The sequence below is a fragment of the Mauremys mutica genome, chromosome 2 (assembly GCF_020497125.1).
Source record: "Mauremys mutica isolate MM-2020 ecotype Southern chromosome 2, ASM2049712v1, whole genome shotgun sequence".
In the NCBI taxonomy this organism is placed as follows: domain Eukaryota; kingdom Metazoa; phylum Chordata; order Testudines; family Geoemydidae; genus Mauremys; species Mauremys mutica.
The window spans coordinates 127,090,868-127,105,380 of NC_059073.1; the positions used below are offsets into that span (position 1 = coordinate 127,090,868).

Here is a 14,513-nt window from a genome sequence, read left to right on the forward strand (position 1 = left end):
CCAATCTAGTCTCCCTGCATCCTTTCTATCTAAGCTCCCCCATGCTTTTATCATCTGTTTGAAGCATAGTTCCAGATATTAGCTCATCCCTTGGTAAGCAAAGAGGTGGAGAAAAATCTGTTATTAAAGTCTGCTGTTCTGATAAATAAAACACATGGCTTCTTTTCCTATCTAAAGTGGGGCGTGGGTCATTTGTATCTTATCTGTCTTTCTTCTCTCCTTTCTTATGAAGATCTAAGTGTTTGGGAAATTTTGCTGAGGAACTGATTTATTGAAATAGAAAAATAACCCACCTATTTTATTTAGGGGCATGATTTTTTTAAACTAAAATAGTTCAGTCAGTAAAGCCCCTAGTGTGAATGCAGTTATACTGGTACAAAGTGCTTAGAGCAGAATAGCTTAATAGGAATAAACAATACTGGCATAACTGCAACCATACTAGTGTCTTCACTGCAGTGAGTTGACTGCTGATACTTCCCCGTCGACTCTGCCTGCGCCTCTTGCTCTGGTGGAGTACTGGAATTGACGGGAGAGCACTCAGTGCTCGATTAGACTAGATGCGATAAATGGACCCTTGCTGGCTTGATCGCTGCCCGCCGATCCGGCAGGTAGTATAGACAAGCCCTGAGTGAAATCCTGATTCTATTGTTTTCAGTGGGTCCAGGATTTCACCCAACTGTGCTGTTTCTCCATCCATCAGAGGGGGTTAATAATGTTTACTTACCTACCTCAAAGGGATGCGGGAAAGATTAATTAATGCATAAATTAGTACAATGCTTTGAAATTGAACAGTGCTGTATAGATACTAAGTGTTAACATAAGCAGCAGCAATTATCAAAAAAAATTACTGGGATAGCTACTTAATGGTTTTCATTAGAACTGCCTGTTTTCAGGCATTCATATCTTTTTGAAATTTTCACCTTTCAGCATGAAATTTTTCAGGCCTTGTCTTTTTGAGATCAGTTTTTTAGTCTGAACAAAAGCTACTCAGTTATTTTGGAGTATGCACAGAGTGCTGTACTTATGCCATATGTTTATCTAATTATGTTATATCCAGCAGTATATTGGCAATTTTATGAGCAGGCACGCTGTATAGCTTAAGGTACTTCATTTTCAGTTTTTACTGGTTTTCATCTGAATTTTGGACCACTGAAGTACATGCAAATACTGACTACGTGAAGTAGATGTGTTTATGTTAATAATAAGTTAGTCAAAGTGTAAATGTGAGGCTGTTAAAGTAAAGCAATGTAGTGGAAGATACACATTCACACACATGTGTGTATCTGTGTACTATTAATGTACGTTCATGAAATAAACCACAGAATTAAACAGCTTTTACTTTCAATACTCTTTTCTCTATTTCCTGCTTTTTTTCTGTCTTCCTATCCCTTAATATTAACCCCGATATTTACCAAGAAAATTGCAAGTTAACTTTTGGCACTGCTTTTCACCCTTCCCCCATCCCATTTTTGTAATAAATACACCTCTACCCCGATATAATACTGTCCTCGGGAGCCAAAAAATCTTACCGCATTATACATGAAACTGCATTATATCGAACTTGCTTTGATCCCCCGGAGTGCTGCTTTACCACGTTACATCCGAATTTGTGTTATATCGGGTCTCATTATATCAGGGTAGAGGTGTACTAATAAATTCCAGGGAAATTTTAAACAAAATAAAAAAGTGAAAATGAAGGGCCTTTTGTAGAGCACATTTACATTTTGTCTGGCCCCGGATCACAATTTACATTGGGGAACTATGAGGCAGTTTAATTCCTGAAATAACACTATTGAAAACAATGAAATTTCATTGCACCAGAAATGACAGCATAAGGATAACCAGTGGGTAGTAGCTTGGGATTTAGGAGACATGAGTTTAATTCCCTACTCTACCACAGGCCTCTTATTTTACCTTGCTCAAGACATTTAGGGTATGTCCACACTTTGAGTTGGGGTTGTGATTCCCAGCTTGAGAAGTCAGCCATGCTAGCTCTGGTGAAGCTAGCATGCTAAGAATAGAGTGTAGCTGCAGTGGTGCTAGTGGCAAGGAGGTATAAGCCAACCTGAGTATGGCCTGATCTACACTTGCAGTGGGGGGATTGAGCTAAATTACGCAACTTCAGCTACGTAAATAACGTAGCTGAAGTCGACGTACTTAGATCGACTTACCGTGGTGTCTTCACCGCGGTGCGACGACTGCTACCTCTCTCTTGTCGACTCTGCCTGCGCCTCTCACAGTGGTGGAGTACAGGAGTCTATGGGAGAGCTCTAAGGGGTCGATTTATCGCGTCTAGACTAGACGTGATAAATCGATCCCCGCTGGATCGATTGCTGCCTGCCAATCCAGCAGGTAGTGTAGACATACCCTATGTTCCTAGCATCTCAGATGGGTATGCACTCAAGTTGGCTAGCAGCTCACAGCACCATACTGCACTTTACTTTTAGCATGCTAGCTCTATCAGAGCTAGCACAAGTATGTCTTCTTAAACTGGGAATCACATTCCCAGTTTGAAATGTGGACTTCTGATGGGGAGAATATATCCCTATCTCATGTGGGTGTAGTGAAGATTAACACATTTAAGATTGAGAAGCACTCAGATGCTCTGGTAATGGGGGCCAGACAAGCACCTAAGATAAATAATTATATTTGGTTAACTGTGGATTGGATTAATTTTCTTTTCCTCTTAACAGATCTGATAAACTGTGAGACTTATCTACTGCATAACATTTACTGGTATACCTTCTTCCCCATTATTCACAGCTGCCAAAATATACTTTGCTCCACAAATAAAAAATTAGCAATATGTTACCGGCCAGATTTCCAAAAGCACTCAGCACCAGCAATTCCCGCTGAGAAGCAGCAAGCAGTTACCCTCCAATTTATAACAATTGTTATGTCAAGAATAATTGTTGCTGCTGGATGCTAAGTGCTTTTGAAAATCTGTCCCCAAATGCCTGTGTACATCCTCTGCTATACTTTTGTTTATTTGCTCTGCTGTATATTCTTCAAGTAATAGTGTGCCAAGTTGACTTAGGAAAGTCCATGGGATTTGCACCCCTGAGTCACTTAGGTGCGTTTGAAAATCCTACCCTGTACTCCCTAAGCCATCAATCTGTCTTTAGTGGGAGTTTTGCTATTTTGAGGTCTAAGAAAGAAGTTTGTAAGGAGCTCAGGATTTGATCCTAGGAATGTACAAACATCTTCAAATCCAACAGTAAATTTACAGATCTAAAAAGAAAACCAGCAAATTAGGAAACCACATAGGGTCTACACAGCAGCTGGGAGGGTGCCTCTCAGTGTGGGTATACAGACTTGCTTGCAATGCTGAGTGAGCACGCTATAAATAGCAGTATGGTAATGGTGACACGAGTGATGGCTTGGGTAAACCACCTGAATACAATGCCACCCGATTCCTGGGTAAGTCATTGGGTGGCTAGTCTAAATTCCACCTTTGCTGCGTTGGCCACACTGTTTTGAGGGTTTTTTTATTCAAGCGCTTGAGGAAAGCTAATGCATATATGTCTACCCACGCTGGGAAGCACACTCCAAGCTGCTTTGTAGTCATACTCCTACTGTCAGAAGAAAAGTAAATGGTATGCAGTATCCTTTTGGTGTACCTTTTTTATTTTTATTTTTTTTTTTTTTTAAGATTAGAGGACAGTGTTCAGGTGAAAAATGTAAGGTTTACAGGAAATGCATTGTAGACCAGGTCATCAAAACAACTGTTCTAAGAGATAAAGATAAGGCATTATCTATTTCTGACAGGGGTGCTATAGACTGAATATGCTATCTGTCATTCTTCTACTACTGAGAAGTCGCAGAACATTTCTTCAGTAAATACTTGCTGCTGTTTAGACTCAATTTGCTCTATTTGAAACATGCCTGTTTGGTTCTAAGAGGTGTCTATTGCTATTTAAATGGGGCTCAGTTTGAAAGACAAAACAGGTTTTAAACTTATGGCTATCATGTTATTGCCTTACTTAATGTGTGGGAAAATGTAGAGACATCATTGTTCACCATTCCTATAACCATTCTAGGCATCTCTAATTTCCCTCCAGTTTACATCAAAAACTGCATTTATTAGTTAAGCTCTATTGCTGTTGCCTTGTTTAGGGACTTATCCACCATTGTTGGTGTCCATACAACTCACATGAATGCCAATTAATTGGCACTGAGTGGAGAATAGAGTCCCAAGCGTTTGCTAAATGCTTTAGTGTGAAAAAAAAGGTTGTAAAGATAATATTTATATAAAGATATTACTAAGTTTCTATTAATATGTTGACAATAGGTTCAGATCTGTCTAGTTTGCTCTCTCTCTCTCTCTCCCCCTCTTTTTTATTATTGAATACAGTAATATACAATATGTTAAGGATGGGAATATGGGGCAAAGTCAATGGGCTTCCTCCTCGATTTCAATGAAATTGTGCCAGGTGTGAATTTCATCCATCTCATGAAATGAAAAAGCCCCTTAAACTTTGTGGGTTTGGAATGTTCTCAGAGAAACCAGGTGAAATCCTGGCCCCACTGAAGTCAGTGGGAACTTTGAAGTCTATTGTAGTCAATAAAAAGAGAAATGCATAAGAATGATGGTCTCCTTCTGTATATGATATCTTCCCACACTGAAAATCAGAGTGAGTAAAGAAAGCTCCAGAAAGTATCAGCACCCAGCTAATACCGTCAAACAAATGTTGCTTTCTGGCATGTTACATTTCATTCTGAACAGACAAGTTTAATCACCTGTCCTAACTGTCTCTCTATTTCTCAGATCAGTGGAATGTGAGGGTTAATTTTTAAAAGACTCTCCTCCACCAGGCCTCTGAACAACTGGCTGGATTTATATTTGCACAAAGCTATTCTGAAATTTATTATGAGCTTCAGAACTAAAAATGGCTGTCACCTCATACTAAATAGCTGTCAGTCATGATGTATTACTCTTCTCCCCTCCCCCGAAAATAAAACCAGATTAAAAGATTTTCAGATTCCATTCGGAATATTTTGCACAACAATTTTATCACATCTCCAAGGTTAAACTGTACATGACAATATACTCATCAATATAAAATACAATCTAGTCATGGTATGACTGAGTTAAAGGTGCTGGGAAAATGAATATTTTAACTTCCTGTCTTTGGGAATTAATATTCTCAATTTTAAAATGCCATTGGTATAGCATTTTTGTCTCAAAGGCTCCGAGTCTAACCTGCTCATTGAAAGGATTGGAAACAGGATTGACCCCTGAATATTAATATACCATATAATATAGTACACTGAGATATGTATGTGTGTATCCCATTGTGTAATAGAGTGTACAGAAGCATTCATGCACACAGAAGCTGGTCCAATTTTTTCCCCTCATGAAAATTTGACAACAATGAAAAAAACCTCCCGGTTTTCCTGAAATTCTCCACAGAAATCTTTTAATTTTTAGAGAAAACTCAGAATTCAAAAGATTTTGGCTAAAACCTTTTGACAAAATAACTACATTCAGTGGGAAATACTTTTTGGAGAAAAAAAATCATGTAATCAAAAGCCAAATTTTCTGCTGAAATACATTTTCTACAGGAAATTTTCAACCAGGTCAACCATATTCAGTGTGTTTTGGATATTTTGGTGACCAAGAAGATAAGGCAAAGTACCAGTATTTTAATTATAATTCTTTGGAAAGAGAGTCAAAAATGAGGAGCCAAGTTCTGAAATTGAATTATATGGGAAAAGTGGAGAAAAAGAAAACTAGTACATTATACTTGGTGTATTCACAAAAACAAAAGAGGCAGGGTGGGGGAGAATGATATCAACCATTACTAATGACAGGCTTGAACAACACATCTAGTTTTGTGGGTGGCATTTTTCTTTTTTCCTCTCCACAAAAGGCTTGTGTAAATAAGTCATGTTGTTGTTGGAGTTTCCCATCATAGTTGACGGATGAGAGTCAGTTTGTTTCTGGTCAGACAGATTCATTATTCGTCTCAAAAGCTTTGCTTAGGTAACATCACTGTGGGGGACCCCACTTACCCTGTGGGTGCAAAGAAATTCAAAGATGAGCTTCTGATTCTAATTACTCCTTTCTCTAAAACTTACGTGGACATCACTGTTCTTTTTCTTCATAGCAGAGGCTGAAAATCTAGACTGACATTCCGGCTTTAATTTACTCCACTGTGGGAGTGTGAGAGGAAGAATGGCACAAGACATGAGTCAATATAGAGTGTCAGCCCAGAATTTCAGCCTTTACTCAGGATTTCCATGCTTTTGTTGGTTTAAGTGAATGCATTAGTGCTTCAAACAATGCAGTTTCTGGTGGTCCAATATCTTCTTTTAAAAATGATTGCATTTACAAAAGAGAAAGAAATCATTTTAGCTTGGGAAAAATAAGACAATGAAATGTAAATTCTCCTTTACAGCTATTGTGCTCTATTGTTTATGTTGAAAATTACAGTCTTTAAAACTCTAATTTACTCCTTTGTATCCCTTTATAAACAGTTGTGCTATTAAATTATTATGGTCTTATTAAAAACTGGAAGTTGTTGGCTACCAGCTTATAGTCGACTACGAAAATGTGCAGTTTGTGAATACATGCACTAATGGAGTAAAATGATTCCTTTGAAAAACTACACCGAATATTCATTTTGAATTAGTTTTAAATGTTTAAGTTCTGAATGAAGTTAGGGATTAAAACAACACTGGCTTGAGACACACATAATGCCTAAGATGGCCCTAGGTGAGCTTGTCTTCCTAGCTCTATCAGTGTAACTGAGTCCAAACCTTTTACTCACTGCTGATTCAGGCCTCTGCTACTTCCCAGTACAGACTGCTAATGGTGCCAGGGGAAGATTCTCCACTGGGGTAAATTGTCAAACCAATGGAACTGTGACAGTTACACCAAGAATCTGCATGAAAGACCTTTTCAGTGAATAAAAAATAAGAATGTATGAATTTATATTTAGCTAGGATTGATGTATTATCTCTATATATGCCTAATTACTTACATCAGCCAGCAGGTCTTAGAACCACATTTTCACCCTCTTTGTCTTTCCTTCATTCTGGTTCTTGCTAAATAATTTTTCCGTTTCTGAATTCTTATTTGTTTCAGTCATCTCTATGTTAATCTTTATTCTGGGAGATGCAGAAGTTATATTGCATTATACATGAAGGTGGTGTGGAAAAAATGAATTTATTTAAAACAACCAATTTTTAAATCAAAAAAAGATTAGCAATGTTGTTCCAGGCCATGTTGTAGAGCTCAATTTTTGCTTTTTGTTACGTTTCCCCCCCTCCAATCATATTGTAAGGAAGAGGAAGGGATATTATAGTTTTCATTGAACAATAACCCTCCCCCCCCCCACACACACACCACCACCAAATAGTGAATCTTTTGATCTGAAAATTGCTTTTTCTTAAAATGCAAATTTGTATTTAGAAATCCAGTTTCTAGATATTTGCTGAAAAATATGAGTATATTTTCACTCAAATCAGTCTTATTTTGAGCCAAACCAACAAAATGTTATGGTTTTCATTGTAACATTTTCACAAACTCAAATGAATGATGAAAATGTCTTATTTCAAGGTTCAAAATTTCACTGAAAGCATTTGCCATGCTGGTAATGTTATCTCAGTTGTATTTCAGGAGCCTAACAACTTTATTTTATCCTTGTTTCAACTACTCAAGGAAGTGCATGCAAGAACCCGTTCTACCATTCTTTCCAATTAATGCCAACTGCTAGATATTGCTAGGTTGATTTTGAAACATTACAAATGGTAGTTAAGGCACCTTAACTTGCAGTATTCTTTTACCACAATTTTCAGGCTCTCACACACAATCATATTTTTAGTATAAAACATACAACTACAAATAACAGAAAAAAAATTCAGAAACTCTGATGTGAAATCCTGACCATACTGAAATCAGTGCAAAGCTCTCATTATCTTCAATATGGCCAGGATTTCACTCCTTGCATTTAATTTTCTGTTTGAAAGCACATTAAGAAGTTATTTGTTATGACCCTCTTTCATAATAATCCTTAATTTCACTATTACTCTATTTGCAAATATCATACAGCATTGTTACTCAGGCACAGGAAGTAATGGTTGTCTCTCATTACTCACCACAGAAGCCCTGACAGAGTGAGGTAAACAATTAAAGAGTACTGGAAACTCTCAAAAGAAAAAAAATATTGATTGAATATAAAACTGAATGCTGAGGCTAAGGATGATGAGCTGATGGCAGTATCCAAGATAAATTTGGTGTCGCTGTAAGCAAGCGAATGGTTAACAAAACTGTCTAAATAAATAAAATAAAAAATAAAAAGCATTAGGGAAAGACCAAGCAGATATTATAACTAAGTTTACTTTCACACACTGTTCAGACTTTGCTTCTTTGGCCCCTAGCCACTGACTTCTCATTTTTTATATGAAACTGGGGAAGAGTGAGAATCAGGGAAAAAGCTAGATTGATGTCGGGGAGATTTTCACAATATTATCTTCGTGGCTGAGACAACCACAGAGAGGGAAAGGCACAACAAAATATACTTTTATCACTTGGATATTTGCCAATAAAAGCCTTGAACAAAGCACCCACTGAAATTTTGTGTCTGGAGACCTATCAGCAAACAAAATGTCAGTCCTACAGGAAGATGCATTTCTTCCCCCATGGATTTTTACTTTTTATACATATAAACAAAAAAAAAACCATGATGCATTTTATTTGTTTTATTTATATTTCTAAAATTGATTTTTTGGTGGGGAAGGAGTTAGGGTTGAAGTGGTGGAGAAGGGGTTGTTAGAGTAAAGGAGGGGAATATAAAAAGGAGAGAGAAACCGAGGGGAAAGGATATAACAAGAGGAAAAGAGAGACTGGTGGGGACACATCCATTTAAGGTATCTAATCCGCATTTTACAGATGGTGAAAACTGGAACAAGGAATGTTAAGGTCAAAATTTTCAGAACTGGAAAACTTAAGAGAAGCACCTGAATTCATGCTTAGGCAATTAAATAAAAGTAGCCTGATATTCAGAGATGCTCAGACCTTCCAGTAAAGTCAACAGGATTTGTAGGAGTATAAACAAGTACGAAAACAGAATCATAGCACTGTAGGGCTGGAAGGACCATGAGAGCTCATCTAGTCCTTCCCCCCACACTCACAGTGAAGCAGGACCAAGTATATCTAGACCATTCCTGACAGATGTTTGTCTAGCCTGTTCTTAAACACATCCAGTAATGACCAAAGACCTGTGACATTCTCAAAACTGCAGGAAGAGCCATTACCCTCATTACTCCACCATCTCCCTTCCTCTAGTTTTCCTTTAGTAGTGGTGTCAACCTTGGAACAATACAATGTTACAGTAAAGGAATTTAACCCCTATTGACCACTCCATATTTGCATAACTCTTCTTTTAGTACTAGACACATTTTTGTCTTACTATTGTCACTTCCTCCATATTGTCCACTTCAGGGAACCATGGTGAGTTTCCTTTCAACCACAAAGGTATTCAAAACTGCTAAATGAAGAAAAGCAGAAAATAGACGAAAATGTGGATCTTTCAGGATTCAAATTAGGCATTTAAAAAAAACCCTATATTAAATATAATCTTGCTTCTGTGCAATCAAAGAAAACCAAACCTTTAGTCATGCCCAGCTGAGGATATTAATATTCTGAACCTTTTTTAGAGCTGACTATTTTGCTGCCTTTATAGAAAAGTGCATGGCATGCAGTGCATAGTCCTGGTCTAATCAAAAATAATTTAATTAAAAAATTGCTGCATAGGTGTTTTTTTCCACTAGACTACACAAGCATTTTAAGTTATCTTTCACTTTTTCCCCTTTGGACTTTAATGCTTACAAATGAAGTTTCACGCTTCATGAAACAAAGATTAGCAGGCCACTTGGGCAAACCACTAGCAGGTAACATGATAATGCCAAACTCTAAATCTGTGGTGGGACCTGACAGTCCAACGAAACTCATCTCAGGCAGAGATTATAGGGAAGGAGCTTCATATGACACTCTATAATCACCCTCACTTTGGTCATCCCAGGTCAGTAATAACTAGCAGCTCTCACAATTTTATCACAAGTCTGATATTTGGTAATTTTTCTTAAGCAACAGCTCCTAGAGTCATATTATTACATGGAAATCTCTACTTTCATTTTTTCAAAATCCAGTTCTCCAGTGGAGAAAAGCTTGAACCCTAAAGACTCAAAAACAAAAAGGCAATAAAAGTAATGCATCAATTTAGAAAAAAAATGATTTTTGGAATGCTTGGATTTGACAATACTGATAGCTCTAGAAAGCATATCCAACTCACCACATACTGAAGAAGGTTTCACTCTTTTGAAAAAGAAACAAAGAGGATGCTTAAGGATCCTATACCTAGAAACTTCCTCTTTCCTCCTCCTCCCCTTCCCCCCAATCATTCATCACCATGGAGTCTAGAGGCAAAGTGGCAGTGCAGACTTTGACACCAAAGCAAATGCATTTGCAATGTCTTTGGTGGAAGCTTCCCCCTGCCACACCAACCCCTTTTACCCCCTCCTCACACAGCCCCTTTCTCCCCACGCCCCCTCCGCCCAATACACCCACCTGCTTCATTACTTGTAGAATGATTTGTGAGTAGCAACTTGATCTGAATATTTTGTTTCCTGTGAGCAAATCTTTCTTCTGTGTTTATCAGAGGGGGGAAAGTCCCTCCCTGTGGCTATAAAAAGTCTTTTGAATTTATATTATCCATAAAATATGCAACTAAGTATGTTCTACAGTCACACACAGCCAGTGCTGCTGAATTGCTTAATACAACCTTATGCGAGAGGAACGCTATTGTGATACCTGAACATATGCACTTTAAAGCTCATAATGGACCACACTAGAGCAATGCTTTCAGGATAAAACAGTAATTACTATAGGACCAAGAGTAATTAAAAATCACAGAATAGGATAATGTAAATAAGGTAACCATGCAAGCATGCAGTCAGAGTGAAAAACAACTACTCACACAAATAGGAAGTACAAAGAAGAATGCATCTTGGTAGAAGATATACACAAAGATATGTGACTGACATAACACAGTAATCTTTGTATATATTAATGTGTAGGATTCCATAGAATGTATATATCTAGGGTAACATGTTTCATAAGACTCTTTTAATTTAGTGGCTTGATACTGATAGTTCTCATCTGGACACTGTCTCTGGTATTTCGGGTTGGTGGCAATGCTGCCAATGTGATGGCCTAACCACTGGCTAGTCTCTTCCCCACTGATATAATTACATTAACAGCACTTCTCTGGTTCACACACCATCACCAGACCATTTATCTCTTCTCTCTCATAAGGATAATTATTTATTTTTAGCACCAATAACACAAGTAGGCTAAACTATATCTTTATATCCATCAAAGCCCATGACACCAGCTTCCATCCGCCCGCTCCCCACTGTCCCTCTGCTAACAAGAAGTGACCCTAGCCATTTTCCTTGGCCAGGGCAGAAAACTTTTCACTGGTGGTTTCCCACCCATGAGAAGCAAAAAAATAGCACCACAGTGGTATGGTGGCATCCCCTGGAAGTTGGCACACAGTGTAACCATCTTGCCCACCCCCAGAATGAGTCCTGATGCTAACTTCTTGAATGTCCTCTACACTGTTCTATTCATACATGATGAAAATTGATTTTCTTCCATAGCCTTGATCAAATTTCCCTTATTTCCCATATTTCACTTAGTCCATCCAGGCAAGACATCATCTCCTTCTTCAGAGTTAATTAGTTGCCCTCAGGCTGACACAATTAAAGCTATTTATAGCTTCTCCTTTGCCCGTGAAGATACATTTTCAAACTGGATGGAAGAGTCAAACTGCACTCATACACTTGCTATTCAAGTTGTTAATTCTTCATAGCAGTGCAATCCAAGACAATCCATGAATATCAATGTGACACAAAGTTCCTTTGGCAAAGAATCCCCTGTTCTTTGCAAACAACTCATGTCTCAGTCCTGAGAATCTCACTATAGCAAACACATGCCTTGAAGAGGTAACATGTAAGGTATCTGCAGAAAGTTTATTACTTTTCAAGACTCATTATCATTGTGAGATGTATGTACAGGAATATTTAAGGAATAATGTGACTATACTGAAAGTATGCTTTGAGGTCTTGGGATAAAAAAGTTAGTCATCAGGGGGATAATATATTGCAGTGATGGCCCATGGAAGTAGAAGAAAGATGTCAGCCCTTCCTGGTTAGCCAGTGATGCAATGCAAAACTCAGTTTTCTAGCCATCCCAAGAATATCAATGGAAAACCATCTAAACCATGTGAAAGTGAAAAAGGAACATTGCAATAGGCAGGAGATTGTCCTGTCTATAAATAGAGACAAAAGTTTGTTTCAGTATTACAGAGGGGGGAAAGGCACTCTATATCCATTCACTGAGGAAACATCTTGTGCAGCAGGAGTGTTTCCATGAAAGTCTGGATCCTGTAAAACAGTCAGCTCTCCAATGGACTAAACTTTGTGGGGAAATGTACTTTATAAGATAGGAAAGGTAATTATTAATAAGTATAGGCTCTAGTTCACATGTTATGATGCTATTTTGTATTGTAAACAGATGTTTCCATTGCACTTTCTTATTTTTATTTGAATAAATAAATAAATCTTCTCTTGTTCAATTACAAGTGCTATGTGATTCACAGGAGCAGTGATTTAAGGTAAAACTGGATACTCTGCTTCTTTGAGGGCAGAGAATATGGGATTTCTGTGAGTAGCCACTCTCAGGGGCTGGATATCACAGTGGAATGTTTCAAGGGAACTTGGGGATTAGGTGCACCTCCCGTCAACCTGCAAGGCAAAGACATGCATGGCATAGCCCAGAGGATAGCTAATAACAGACTTGTGGTGTTAGGGAGCTAGCCACCACAGGCAAGGCTACCTGTCGCTAGAGGCAGGAGGGGTAATAAGGTAACAATCCTTGGCAACATGAGACCATTACAATCAGAATGCTCTGTTTCCAAGAATTCTGGATCCACTAGAATCATGGACAAATCAATCTCTCCCAAGCTACAATACAATTATTTTTGTTAATCACTACCAATTTTCAGCCTTACTTCAGTGGCAGAGATTTCCTGGAGATTTTTACTGGGAGGACTGCAACATTTCCATCAGAGTGAGCACATTCCAGGTGTCTAGCTTGTGCGCTCCCCTGGAGCCTGATCTAAAGTCCACTGAGTCAATGAAAAGATTCCAGATGACTTGGATGGTTGTGCGGTATTCTCTGGAACAACAGGAAACAAAACTAGAACTCGGTGAATTTTTTCTTCCAAATCTTTTTCCTGGGAAAAATGCAGATTTGGTGACACTAAAACATTTCACAACTTCACGTTGGTTTTGCCAAATTGTTTTGGTTGGGGAAAAACAAAACAAAAGAATCAGAAAATAAGTGAAATATTTCATTTTGATATTTTTAAATGAAATGTTCTGATTTTTCAGTTTGAAAAGAATTTATATTTCAATTTTATTAAAAACATGAAATGCCTAAAATACAAATAAAATCTTTCATTTCCAGTCAATGAAACATTTTAGTCTATCCAAACTGATTTTTTTTTAAACTTTTTGATTCACTGAAAATTTCAAAAAAAAATCTGTTTCTGGTCACCCCAACCTGAAATGATTCCCCCACCCCAATTTTGCTGGAATTGTCAACAAACTGAAAAATCCATTATTTGCACCACTCCAATCAAATCCCTTTGCAATACCTTCAGTTCTTTCCCCAATGTAGACTTATCTTCCTCACTCACTAAACAGTCTTTTTTCTCCGTATCTACTAGCTCTTTTTGAAACAGTAGAGAGGAGCCTTTGCTAATCATAAACATTAATTTTAAATCCTCTCTGTATCCATGTAGTACTAAAGACAAATTTGATTAAAATGACTGCTATAAAAACATAAATATTAACCTGTCCAAGAAGAGCAATTAAGAACATACTACGCATTCCAGGACATTTTTAATTGTTTTCTTAATACTCCTAGTCTGAATTTTCCTATCTTTGTTTTGTTTTCTGATATTCTCTTTGGATTTACTAAGAAGAGTGCATTCATATAAAAACCCAATAAGACTGCCATATTAGTAAGGGTACTACATGCATGTTCAAATACAGTAATAATAGGCAAAAAACAGTTAATACACTATTCTATGTCGATGAAAGGAGAACTGAAAAGCACAAGGAATCCAGAGGCAGGAATGCCACATCAGCAGAGTGTTCAATTCAATATGATAATACCAGCAATTTAACAAACTGCTGAGCATTCAGGGAAAATGTAAAACATTTATGTTCTAATATGGCAGAACGACAGTGCAGCAAATATTTGTCATTATTTTCTTTATTCTTCCATCCAGTTCAGATTCTCTGACTATCTCTAGTCAGGTCACCATGAATACCAAGCAAAGGGCCATCACTCATCTAAATATGGTTAGGGTATGTTCTGATAGCACAAGGGGTGCAAACCTGAGTAACTCTGGATTTAGATTTTGGTTGAGGTTGAA

General features: G+C 37.6%; 1 long non-coding RNA gene across 1 annotated transcript; it reads right to left on the reverse strand.

Annotated features, from left to right (window-relative positions):
• Positions 1-4,994: 4,994 nt before the first annotated feature.
• On the reverse strand, positions 4,995-13,262 carry LOC123364742. Its single transcript, XR_006577247.1, has 3 exons — positions 13,080-13,262; positions 6,987-7,113; positions 4,995-6,016 (listed from the first exon to the last, which is right to left on the reverse strand). It is a non-coding gene; the product is annotated as an uncharacterized LOC123364742 (long non-coding RNA).
• Between the last annotated feature and the right edge of the window lie 1,251 nt (positions 13,263-14,513).